The 13,722-nt window shown below is 40.3% G+C and overlaps 1 non-coding gene across 1 annotated transcript; it reads right to left on the bottom strand.

Annotated features, from left to right (window-relative positions):
• Positions 1-1,841: 1,841 nt before the first annotated feature.
• Positions 1,842-1,945, bottom strand: LOC112724450 (small nucleolar RNA R71). The gene has a single exon (XR_003163611.1). It is a non-coding gene; the product is annotated as a small nucleolar RNA R71 (small nucleolar RNA).
• Between the last annotated feature and the right edge of the window lie 11,777 nt (positions 1,946-13,722).

Below are 13,722 nucleotides of genomic sequence, written 5' to 3' on the forward strand. Positions count from 1 at the left end.
AGAAAAAAATCAGAAAGGCCTCAAGCCCAAGAAACACAACAGAAGCTCAATTTAGAAAGTGTATAAATAGGATAGAATTTAAGTTGGTTGGTACTCGGGGGGAATTTTGGGGGATCACTTTTTCTAGTTTTCATACTTTTTGTAATTGAATTCAGAGCTATGACTCACCAAACCCACTTTCATTGGGTTAGGGAGCTCTATTGTAATTCAATGAATCAATAATAGTTTTTATCTTCTTCTTCAATCTTTTCTCTTGAATTTTGTTAGAAAGCTTCTCGATCTAATTCCATTGGTTAGTTGTCTTGGGAAAGAAACTATCCATAATTGGAATCCTTCGGAACCTTGGGAAAGGAATGGAGGATTCATGCTAGAGAAGCTTTCTCACAGCGAATTGGATTGGGGTTTGGATGGATATTGTGACATGTAATCCTACCAAATTATGGTTCATGAAACTGTGTGGTATAATCAGTGATCGAGCATCATCTCTTCTTATGAACATTTAAACCAAGGGATTGGGAATTTGTTTGTTTTTAGAGAGAATTGGTGAGCCAAGGGATTGGGATCCAATCATATAAGATTGCCAAGCAAAATTCAATGAATGCATTGGTTGAGGAAGGGATAAAAAAAATGTTTGATTCGGAGATCTCAATATCTCCTGAAACCCAATGAATTCCCCATTTCTGATCTATCACTTCTCTTTACATTCTGCAATTAAATTCATGCAATCACCCCGATCCCTCTTTAATTTCAGCAATTTAGCTTCTCGCTCTTTAATTCATGCAATTTTACATTCCGCAATTCTCATCTAAATCTTGATTCCGCTCAACTAGAACACACTTCTAATCCGAATTGCTCACTCAACCAATCCTTGTGGGATTCGACCTCACTCTATTGTGAGTTTTACTTGACGATAACCGGTGCACTTGCCGGAAGGAATTTTTGCCGATCGTGCAATTTCTTAAAATCGTAGCATCAAGTTTATGGCGCCGTTGCCGGGGATTGGTTTTCGATTGACAATTCTCAAATTGGAAGTTAACTAGATTGAGCATTTTTCTTGCTTTGTTAATTCAGTTCAAGTTACTTGTTGAATTTTAATTTCTGCACTCTGTTACATGCTTTCTTTCTTTATGCCTTTAAATTCAAGCAACTAACTCACTGACTCACTAACTATTTGAATTAATTCCTCAACTGTTCTAACCATACTCTTCCATTAACCAAGAGTATTTCACTTGTTTGTTGCCTGTGCTGTGTTTTTGTATGACAGGTAGGAGAGGAGAGACATCAACTCCTCATTATACCGAACCAGAGAGGACCCTTCATAAACTTAGAAGGGAAGTAAGAGGGAAGAGAGTACTGGGAGAAGAAGAATCTGAAGGAGAATCTGAGGACAATTTTGAGGAAGCTCTAGATCTCAACATGGATAGAGAAGTTCACAACCATGAGAGAGCTGATGGAAACAATGCCATTCCCGAGAGGAGGGTTCTTGGTTCATACATAAACCCAACCTCTGGGAATTATGGTAGCAGCATTCAGAAACCACCCATTCAGGCCAACAATTTTGAACTCAAACCACAGCTAATATCACTTGTGGAGGATCATTGTTCATTTGGTGGGAGTGCTAATGAAGATCCAAACCAACATCTCACAAAATTCCTGAGAATTTGTGACACTGTGAAGTCCAATGGAGTCCAGGAAGATACCTATAAACTACTCTTGTTCCCATTTTCACTTAGGGACAAGGCAGCTAAGTGGCTGGAATCATTCCCAAGGGGGAGCCTAACAACTTGGGATGAGGTGGAAAGCAAGTTTCTGGCACGTTTCTACCCCCACAAAAGGTCAATAGGCTTCGATCTGAGGTTCAGACTTTTAGACAACAAGATGGTGAAACTCTCTACGAGGCATGGGAGAGGTTCAAGGATTTGACAAGGAAATGCCCACCAGACATGTTCCATGACTGGGTGCAATTGCATATTTTCTATGATGGACTTTCTTATGAATCAAGGAAGGCTGTAGACCATTCATCAGGAGGTTCATTGAACAGGAAAAAGACTGTGGAAGAAGCCATTGAAGTGATTGAGACAGTGGCTTAGAATGAGTACTACTATGCTTCAGAGAGACACCACACTAAGGGAGTCATGGAGCTGAACCATGTTGATACAATTTTAGCCCAAAACAAGGTGTTTGCCAAGCAACTAGCAGAGCTCACCAGGAAATTAGAAACAAAGCAAGTGGCTGCAATACACACACAAGATCAAGAGGAAGTAAGCACTGAAGGAGGTGATTGGGAAGAGGCCAATTATGTAGGAAATCAACAAAGGCAACCATATGATCCACATTCCAACACTTACAACCCAGGCTGGAAAAACCACCCAAACTTTGGGTGGAGAAACCAGCAAAACCAACATAACAAGTCCACATACCAAAACTCCAACCAAAGATCATACCAAGCCACACAAAACACTTACTCCCAACCATCATATCATGGCCAAAATAATCAACCTACCCAACCTAATCCGAACCAACAATTTCAAGATCAATTAAACAGGATAGAAGGAATGCTGGCAAACATGGGTCAGGACATAAGTGAGTTGAAAAGCTTTAGGGATGATGTGAGATCTACCTTAAGGAACCATGGTGAAAAACTCAAGAGGATGGAGTCTCAAGTAGGAGAGCTATCTCAACAGGCCCCCAAGTCAACTGCAGTGTTCCCTAGAGACACAGAAAAGAATCCTAAAGGGGAACAAAAAGGAGTGAGATGGGAAGAATGCAAGGCCATCACCATATTGAAGGAAGTCTCAGAAGAAGAAGGAATCAGACCCTCAGAACAGGAGCCAGAAATCTTGAAGGAAGGTGTGGAAGAAGCTAAGCAGAAAAGTGAAACTGAGCAAGCCAAGGAACTGCAAAAAGGCATGCTGGAAACATACCAACCAAAAGCACCATTTCCTCAGAGGTTAGGAGGAGGTGAAAAAGGGAAAACCTATTCAAGGTTTTTAGAGACATTTAAGTCTCTCCATATCAATATTCCCTTCCTTGAGATTCTCTAGCAGATGCCTACACATATCAAGTATTTAAAGGAATTGCTGAGCAAGAAAAGAGTTTTGAAGGGAGGACAAACTGTAATAATGAACAAAGAATGCAGTGCCCTCATCAAGAAGGACATAGTCTCTAAGAAAACAGACCCAGGAAGTTTTCATATCCCCTGCATCATAGGGGAAACAAAAATTGACAGAGGATTCTGTGATCTAGGAGCTAGCATAAATGTGATGCCTCTGACTCTTATGAAGAGGCTACAACTGAATGAGGTGAGATCCACTGATGTAATCATACAACTGGCTGACAAAACTCAGAAGCAAGCTGAAGGGGTAGTTGAGAATGTGCTGGTGAAAGTGGGAAATTATTTCTTCCCCATAGACTTTGTCATTTTGGACATGGAGGAAAGCTACCTACACCCTATCATTCTGGGAAGGCCATTTCTAGCCACTGCTAGAGCGCTCATAGATGTAGAACAAGGAGAGCTAATTTTGAGAATACATGATGAACAGCTCATTTTCAATGTTTTCAAACCTGCATCTGAGCCTGAACCAGAACCTGAAAAGCCTAAGGATGATAGTAGCCATCTGTGTTTGGAGGAAAGAAATCCAGCAGCTGAAACTCTGAAATAGTCCTTGGAAGGCAAACAAGAATTGCAAGAGTTAAAGCCACAAGAATCAATAGAAACAGATCAGAAGGATCCTCCTGGCATAAGGGTCAATGAAGAAATCCTCAAGAGAAAGGGAAGAATTATAAAGAAATTGCCAAGAGGGTGGAGAAACAAGAAAATTCCCACTGAAGGTTTCTCTCCGGGAGATAAAGTGATATCAAGTCATTATCTGCCAATCCCACCTGGCCTCAAAACCATTCCTTCCCAGCTCCCTCAAGTGTTCACAATCAGGAAAGTTCTTTCTATGGAACATTTGGAAATCATGAAGGAATCAAATGGGGACGTTTTCATAGTGAGAGAAGAGGACATCAAGCACTACAATCCACCCTAACAAGGGGCAACCGTCAAGCTAATGACGTTAAAGAAGCGCTTGTTGGGAAGCAACCCAACCTGAGGTAATACTCCCTTGCTGTTTCTTTTATTTGTTTCAATAAAAAGGTGAAGTAGTTTCTGTGCATTGCAAAGAATTAAGTTTGGTGTTTCACACCAAACAATGAATTCGTGGATCAATAATTCAAAGGGGAATGTGTGACTCTAAGTTTGGTGTTCCACCACACAGATCAACTGAACACAACAACCTTTGAATTATATGAAAGGAACAACCATTCTAAGCAATCACAGGAATGCTTAAAATCCTTAGCAGCAACTTCATTCCAAGGAGAATTCAAGGACTCAAAGAGCAGAGGAGTAAGTAGAAGACTAAGTTTGGTGTTCACACACCAACTTAAGACTCAGACACTTGCCCATACATAGTTGAGCTAACCACTCAAGTGCTTGAGAAGCAAGCAACTTCATCACTCTTTGCAGGAAAGGAAACAAGGATCTGAGAAAGAACATGAAGCAACAACTAGGAGAAGAAGGAGAAATCAAATTGTTTCCTGGCAACAAAGAGAAAACAAGAAATTTCACAAGGTGGTGGTGTTCCTTGACCATTCTTTAAAAGGCAAACAAAAGCATGCTTGTTCTGGTTTAAACTGTAATTGTTGAATCTTTCTGGAATGTGAAGTTTTTAGTATGAGTGTCTGTTTACTGCTTTGAATAAAGTGAATGCCTAGATGTTTGGATATAACTTCACCTTCTTAAACAAATGCTTGCCATGCTTGTTCTGTTTCCAAAAATAAAAGAAAAGTTTGAACAAAAGTAGCTTGGCTCAATTAGTGACAAATCAAGTAGAATTAAGTGGTGGTATGCATGCTTGATTGTTTAGTCAGATCACTGGAAATTGAGTGTAGAATTATCATTTTTGTGTAGAAGTTTGAATACTGTCTATGGATCTTGATGAATAAATGTCTTTGGCCATGAAAAAGAAAGAAAAAGAAGAAGAAAAAGCCACTGAAAAAGGGCAACCAAAAAAAAAAAAAATTTTTTTTGAGAAAATAAGCTAGGCACCAATGGTTTGAACTTCTGAGACAAATGCCTGTGGTGTTTATGTATTAAGGATATGCTTGGATGAATAGGTTCTGAGGAGTGTTTCAACACTTGGTAACTTGGGTTAACTAACCCGGGATTATCAACCAAAAGTCCATTATCAAGAGCAACCTAAATACAAAACATTTAGTCACACAAAGAGGTGCTGGGCACCAATGTCTCAAGAAGAAATGTGAACTAAAATGCCTGTAGTGGATATGTGTAGTGCACTGATAAGAAAAAGAAAATGCCAAAGGCTTGTGCAACACATGACACTAAGCAAACAAGGAGCAAAGGAGCTCTAAGAAAAAGAAAAGAAAAACAAAGAAGAGAAAAGTGCCAAGGACATAAGAATAAAAAGAGGCCATAGCAGTGTTTGATGGATGCAATGAAAAAGTGATAATCTTACCTGATAAGAATGAAAAAGTGATGCTGCAACTTTCTGCATAAAACCCTTTTGATGAACTTCAAATGCTTGCTAATATAGCCAATGTAATTGCTTTCTGTTTCATACTTTCCTCTCAAATAACTCAGGACTTGCTTAGGGACAAGCAAGCATTAAGTTTGGTGTTGTGATGCCAAGGCATCTTAGGCTAGTTTCACTAGCATTTTTCTGTTAGTTTTAGTTGTTTTATGCATTTTCTTGAGCTTAAAGTAACCAAGAATGGTTAAATGAATAACAAAGCAATGAACCATCCAAACAATATGATTTTGATGAAAATTCCATGAGTTTTTAGTTATATTACTTGAATGCTATGAATGGAAGATTTCTCATGAAATTTTGCAAGACTTTGATGCAGTTGTTTGGATGATTTCAGGGAAGAAGAGGCTAGGCAAGGAAGCAACAAAATCAATAAAGGAAGCTTGAATATCACATGTGGAGTTTAAGTTCCAGTTTAAGCTTAAACTGGAACTCAAACTACCAAGCCATATAATGCTGGGAACTATCAGTGGCGTTTAAGCTCCAGTTTAAGCTTAAACTAGAGCTTAAACGCCAAAATCATGAAAGCTGAGGAAAAGCTGAAAGTGGCGTTTAACCTCCAGTTTAACCTTAAACTGGAAGTTAAACGCCAGAAATGAAAAATGCACCAGGGAGCCATTTCCATGTTTAAGCTCCAGTTTAAGCTTAAACTGGAGCTTAAACGTGTTCGACCATTCTCCTCCAGGGTTGCTTTCTTCATTTCCACGTTTAAGCTTCAGTTTAACCTTAAACTGAAGCTTAAACGTGTTTGACAATCCACACTCCAGACTTGCCTTCTTCCATTTCCACGTTTAAGCTTCAGTTTAACCTTAAACTGAAGCTTAAACGTGTCGACAACTCCACACTCCAGACTTGCCTTCTTCCATTTCCACGTTTAAGCTTCAGTTTAACCTTAAACTGAAGCTTAAACGTGCTTGAATTATACCACCTCCAGGAGTGTCCAACGTTTAAGTTGCAGTTTAAGCTTAAACTGCAACTTAAACGCCACTAATTGAAAAGGTTTCTGGGCCAAAGATATTGCAGTTTAAGTTAGCATTTGAGCACAAACATTAACTTAAACGTACTCTGGTATGAAACCCAATTGAATATCATGGTTTATGGGATTGGGCCTGAAGAATTGATGAGTCTGGAATCTCAAATTGTTGAGTCATGTGTCATTACTTGATTATCACTAAGTTGGCTCAATGAATGTTACAGAATTGGATCAGCAGCCTTATCAGGATTATGGATCATAAACCCAAAGCAAAAGGAAATCAGGGAAAGGCCTCAAAGCCCAAGAAACACAACAGAAGCTCAATTTAGAAAGTGTATAAATAGGATAGAATTTAAGTTGGTTGGCACTCTCGGGGGGGAATTTTGGGGGATCACTTTTTCTAGTTTTCATACTTTTTGTAATTGAATTCAGAGCTATGACTCACTAAACCCCTTTCATTGGGTTAGGGAGCTCTATTGTAATTCAATGAATCAATAATAGTTTTTATCTTCTTCTTCAATCTTTTCTCTTGAATTTTGTTAGAAAGCTTCTCGATCTAATTCCATTGGTTAGTTGTCTTGGGAAAGAAACTATCCATAATTGGAATCCTTCGGAACCTTGGGAAAGGAATGGAGGATTCATGCTAGAGAAGCTTTCTCACAGCGAATTGGATTGGGGTTTGGATGGATATTGTGACATGTAATCCTACCAAATTGTGGTTCATGAAACTGTGTGGTATAATCAATGATCGAGCATCATCTCTTCTTATGAACATTTAAACCAAGGGATTGGGAATTTGTTTGTTTTTAGAGAGAATTGGTGAGCCAAGGGATTGGGATCCAATCATATAAGATTGCCAAGCAAAATTCAATGAATGCATTGGTTGAGGAAGGGATAAAAAAAATGTTTGATTCGGAGATCTCAATATCTCCTGAAACCCAATGAATTCCCCATTTCTGATCTATCACTTCTCTTTACATTCTGCAATTAAATTCATGCAATCACCCCGATCCCTCTTTAATTTCAGCAATTTAGCTTCTCGCTCTTTAATTCATGCAATTTTACATTCCGCAATTCTCATCTAAATCTTGATTCCGCTCAACTAGAACACACTTCTAATCCGAATTGCTCACTCAACCAATCCTTGTGGGATTCGACCTCACTCTATTGTGAGTTTTTACTTGACGATAACCGGTGCACTTGCCGGAAGGAATTTTTGCCGATCGTGCAATTTCTTAAAATCGTAGCATCAAGTACATGATAAGAAAGTAGATCAGGATGTCTACAGATTATTACTTTTCCCATTTTCTGTAAAAGACCAAGCTAAGAGGTGGTTAAATAACCAACCTAAGGCTAGCATAAAGACATGGAAACAGCTGACAGAAAAATTCCTGAATCAATACTTTCCTCTAAAATGGATGACACAGCTAAGGCTAGACATCCAAGGCTTTAAACAAGGAGATAATGAATCTCTTTATGATGCCTGGGAGAGATACAGAGAGATGCTAAGAAAATGCCCCTCTGAAATGTTTTCAGAGTGGGTTCAGCTAGACATCCTCTATTATGGGCTTACAGAAAGAGCTCAGATGTCTCTAGACTACTCAGCTGGTGGATCTATCCACATGAGAAAAACAATTGAAGAAGCTCAAGAGCTCATTGATACAGTTGCCAGAAATCAGCATCTGTACCTAAGCAGTGACCCTTCCATGAAAGAAGAGGCTAAAACAGTAACTGCTGAACTCAGTCCTGTAGAACAAGCTGCTGAATTCAATCAGCAATTGGATTTTCTAACAAAGAAGTTAGCCAAATTCAAGGATAGACTACAAGAGACAAGGATGGATAATATAAATATGGAAGTACAATTAAAGCAAACAAAGTAGCAGCTGTCAAAACAAATAACAGAAGAATGCCAAGCAGTTCAATTAAGAAGTGGGAAAACATTAAATACCCCACCTCAAGGCAGCAGGAAGCCAATAAATGAGCAAACTACCCAAAATCCATCTGAGGACAGTAAGAGCCCGGGGAAAAATAATTCTGGCACTGAAACGCCAGAAATTGGGTGGAAGGCTGGCACTGAACGCCCAAACCATGCTCAAGACTGGCATTCAACGCCAGAAACAAGCAAGGAACTGGCGTTGAACGCCCAAAGAAAGCACAGTTCTAGCATTCAGACGCAAGGAACAGATGAGGAGTTAGCGTCTAACGTCACTCCAGCTTCCAACCCTGGCACTCAATTGCCAGTGAGTGATCAGACACACACAAGTGCTGATGACAACCCCTCTAAAAAGGCTTCTTCAACAACTTCTGTAGGAAATAAACCTGCAGCAACCAAAGTTGAGGAATATAAAGCCAAGATACCTTATCCTAAAAAACTCCACCAAGAGGAGCAGGATAAGCAATTTGCTCGCTTTGCAGATTATCTCAGGACTCTTGAAATAAAGATTCCGTTTGCAGAGGCACTTGAGCAAATACCTTCTTACGCCAAGTTCATGAAAGAGATCTTGAGTCATAAGAAGGATTGGAGAGAAACTGAAAGAGTTCTCCTCACTGAAGAATGCAGTGCAGTCATTCTGAAAAGCTTTCCAGAAAAGCTTAAAGATCCCAGAAGCTTTCTGATACCATGCACATTAGAAGGTAATTGCACCAGGACAGCTCTATGCGATCCTGGGGCAAGCATCAACCTAATACCTGCATCCACCATCAGAAAGCTTGGTTTAACTGAAGAAGTTAAACCGACCCGGATATGTCTCTAACTTGCTGATGGCTCCATTAAATACCCATCAGGCGTGATTGAGGACATGATTATTAGGGTTGGGCCATTCGCCTTTCCCACTGACTTTGTAGTGCTGGAAATGGAGGAGCACAAGAGTGCTACTCTCATTCTAGGAAGACCCTTCCTAGCAACTGGACGAACTCTGATTGATGTCCAACAGGGGGAAATAACCCTGAGAGTCAATGAGGATGAGTTTAAGTTGAATGCTCTCAAGGCCATGCAGCATCCAGACACACCAAAAGACTACATGAAAGTTGACCTTATTGACTCTCTGGTGGAGGAGATCAACATGGCTGAGAGTCTCGAATCAGAGCTGGAATACATCTTTAAAGATGTTCCGCCTGATCTAGAGGATTCAGAGGAATTGAAAGAGCCTCTGAAATTTCCTCAGGAAGAGGAAAAACCTCCAAAACCCGAGCTTAAAACATTACCACCATCCCTGAAATATGCATTTCTGGGAGAAGGTGACACTTTTCCAGTGATCATAAGCTCTGCTTTAAATCCTCAGGAAGAGGAAGCACTAATTCAAGTGCTAAGGACACACAAGACAGCTCTTGGGTGGTCCATAGGTGACCTTAAGGGCATAAGCCCAGCTAGATGCATGCACAAGATCTTATTGAAGGATAATGCTAAGCCAGTGGTTCAACCACAAAGGCGGCTAAATCCAGCCATGAAGGAAGTGGTGCAGAAAGAGGTCACCAAATTACTGGAGGAGGGGATTATTTATCCTATTTCTGATAGCCCCTGGGTGAGCCCTGTCCAAGTTGTCCCCAAAAAGGGAGGCATGACAGTGGTTCATAATGAAAAAAATGAACTGGTTCCTACAAGAACAGTTACAGGGTGGCGCATGTGTATTGACTACAGAAGGCTCAATACAGCCACCAGAAAGGATCATTTTCCTTTACCATTTATAGACCAGATGCTAGAAAGACTAGCAGGTCATGATTATTACTGCTTTTTGGATGGCTATTCAGGCTATAACCAAATTATAGTAGATCCCCAGGATCAAGAGAAAACAGCATTCACATGTCCATCTAGAGTGTTTGCTTACAGAAGGATGCCATTTGGGCTGTGTAATGCGCTTGCAACCTTTCAGAGATGCATGCTCTCTATTTTCTCTGATATGGTGGAAAAATTTCTGGAAGTCTTCATGGATGACTTCTCAGTATATGGAGAGTCATTCAGCTCCTGTCTTGATCACCTGACACTGGTTCTGAAAAGATGCCAAGAGACCAACCTGGTTTTAAATTGGGAAAAATGTCACTTTATGGTGACTGAAGGGATTGTCCTTGGGCATAAAATTTCAAACAAGGGAATAGAGGTGGATCAAGCTAAAATAGAGGTAATTGAAAAATTACCACCAACTGCCAATGTTAAGGAAATCAGAAGCTTTCTGGGGCATGCAGGATTTTATAGGAGGTTTATAAAGGATTTTTCAAAAATTGCAAAACCTCTAAGCAACCTGCTAGCTGCTGACATGCCATTTGTGTTTGACACACAATGCCTGCAGGCGTTTGAAACTCTGAAAACTAAGCTGGTCACAGCACCAGTTATCTCTGCACCAGACTGGATATTACCATTCGAATTAATGTGTGATGCCAGTGATCACGCCATTGGTGCAGTACTGGGGCAGAGGCATGACAAACTTCTGCATGTCATTTATTATGCTAGCCGTGTTTTAAATGATGCCCAGAAAAATTACACAACCACAGAAAAGGAATTGCTTGCAGTGGTCTATGCCATTGACAAGTTTAGATCATACTTAGTAGGATCAAAAGTGATTGTGTACACTGACCATGTTGCTCTTAAATATCTACTTACAAAGTAGGATTCAAAACCCAGGCTTATAAGATGGGTATTGCTTCTGCAAGAGTTTGATATAGAAATAAGAGATAGAAAAAGAACAGAAAACCAAGTGGCTGATCATCTGTCCCGAATAGAGCCAGTAGAAGGGGCGACCTCTCCCTCTATTAAGATCTCTGAAATCTTTCTGGATGAGCATTTGTTCGCCATTCAGGAAACACCATGGTTTGCAGACATTGCAAACTATAAAGCTGCAAGGTTCTTACCCAAGGTGTACAGCAGGCAACAAAAGAAAAAATTAATTTCTGATGCAAAATACTACTTGTGGGATGAATCCTATCTCTTTAAGAGATTTACAGACGAAATAATCCGTAGGTGTGTGCCTAGAGAAGAAGCACAGAGCATCTTATGGCATTGCCATGGGTCACAATATGGAGGTCATTTCGGAGGTGAGCGAACAGCCACCAAGGTCCTCCGATGTGGTTTCTACTGGCCTACACTCTACGAAGATTCCCAAGAGTTTGTACGTAACTGTGACAGTTGCCAGAGAGCTGGTAATTTGCCTCATAGTTACGCCATGCCTCAACAAGGAATCTTGGAGATTGAGTTGTTTAATGTATGGGAAATTGATTTCATGGGGCCTTTCCCACCATCATACTCAAACACTTATATTCTGGTGGCAGTTGACTATGTATCAAAATGGGTAGAGGCTATTGCCACACCCACCAATGATACTAAAACTGTGCTTTAGTTCCTCCAGAAACATATATTCAGCAGGTTTGGTGTCCCTAGGGTACTAATCAGTGATGGGGGCACTCACTTCTGCAACAAACAGAGAAATGGGCAAGCTGAAGTTTCTAACAGAGAACTAAAAAGAATCCTGGAACGGACTGTAAGTACCCGTAGAAAGGATTGGGCACGAAGCTTGGATGATGCTCTGTGGGCTTACAGAACAGCATTCAAGACTCCTATAGGGACCTCTCCGTACCAACTTGAGTATGGTAAGGCTTGTCACCTGCTCGTGGAACTGGAACATAAGGCCTACTGGGCAAACAGATTCCTAAACTTTGTGCCAAACTAGCTGGAGAAAAAAGATTGCTCCAGCTGAATGAGCTAGAGGAATTCAGATTCACTGCTTTCGAAAATGCCAAGCTTTATAAAGAGAAATCTAAAAGGTGACATGACAGAAAGCTGTCATCTAGAATCTTTGAACCAGGATAAAAGGTTCTGTTGTTTAACCTTAGGCTCAGGCTATTTCCCGAGAAACTGAAATCCCGGTCGAGGGGACCATATACGATTACAAGTGTATCACCATATGGTTATGTGGAGCTTCAAGACATTGACTCTGATAGTAAGTTCATTGTTAACGGACAGAGAATCAAGCACTATCTTGAAGGTAATATTAAGCAAGAGTGCTCAAGGCTGAGGCTAGATTAAAAAGCTCAGCAAGGTCCAGCTAAAGACAATAAAGAAGCGCTTGCTGGGAGGCAACCCAGCCATTGGCATCACTTTCTCTGGAATTTTGCCCTATTCTTGATTTTATTTGTTTATATAAAGTTCATTGTTAATAAGGTAAAGAGTCCATTGCATAAGTTCACAGAGTTACAGAAGGATTCAACGCACAAAAGAAGCATCTACTGGGCGTTCAATTGGGCATTCAACGCCCAAAAGAAGCATCCACTAGGCGTTGAACGCCAGTAAGGATAGATATCTGGGCGTTAAACGCCAGAAAGAAGCTCCTTCTGGGCGTTTAATGCCAGATTTACAGCGTCCTGGGTGTTCAGAAAAACGCCTAGTGACAAAGGAGTTCCTGGCGTTCAACGCCAGAAAGAAGCAACAGCTGGGCGTTGAACGCCCAGGAGAAGCAGCAATTGGGCGTTAAACGCCCAAAACATGCAGCATTTGGGCGTTTAACGCTAGGATGGTGGGGAGGAGGTAAATTCATTTTTTTTTCATATTTTTCATTTTAATTTTGATTTTCATGTTTCAATTCATGATTTCTTGCATAAACATGTTACAGACCCTGATTTCTAAGAACCCTACTTTCTAAAAACCCTACTTTAAAAATATCAAATGTATCTTAATCCATAAACACAAATTCTTTTTCAATCCAATCCAACCCTTTTTCAAATTTTCCAAAATAAATCTATCTCTTTTCCTTCTAAAATCTATCTTATCTTTTTAATATTTTCGAAAATCCCACCCCCTCCCTTTTAAAACCACATTCGGCCTCCCTCCTTTCATCTACCATTCGACACAACCTCTCCTTCTACCCATCTCCTTTCTCTTCTTTTGCTTGAGGACAAGCAAACCTCTAAGTTTGGTGTGTTTATCCGTGATCACTAAACCATACCCACTAAGATCATGACTCCTAAAGGAAAACAACCCACTCCAAGAGGCAAGAAAGAGAGTATTCCAAAACCACTTTGGAATCAAGGGAGGTTCTTAACCAAAAAACATTCAGACCATTACTACAAAATAATGGCTCTAAGATCAGTGATCCTGGAAGTCAAGTTCGATCTGAAAGAAGATGAATATCCGGAGATCCAAGAGTAGATTTGAAACAGGAACTGGGAAGTCCTAGC

The sequence above is a fragment of the Arachis hypogaea genome, chromosome 11, assembly GCF_003086295.3.
Source record: "Arachis hypogaea cultivar Tifrunner chromosome 11, arahy.Tifrunner.gnm2.J5K5, whole genome shotgun sequence".
NCBI lineage: Eukaryota > Viridiplantae > Streptophyta > Magnoliopsida > Fabales > Fabaceae > Arachis > Arachis hypogaea.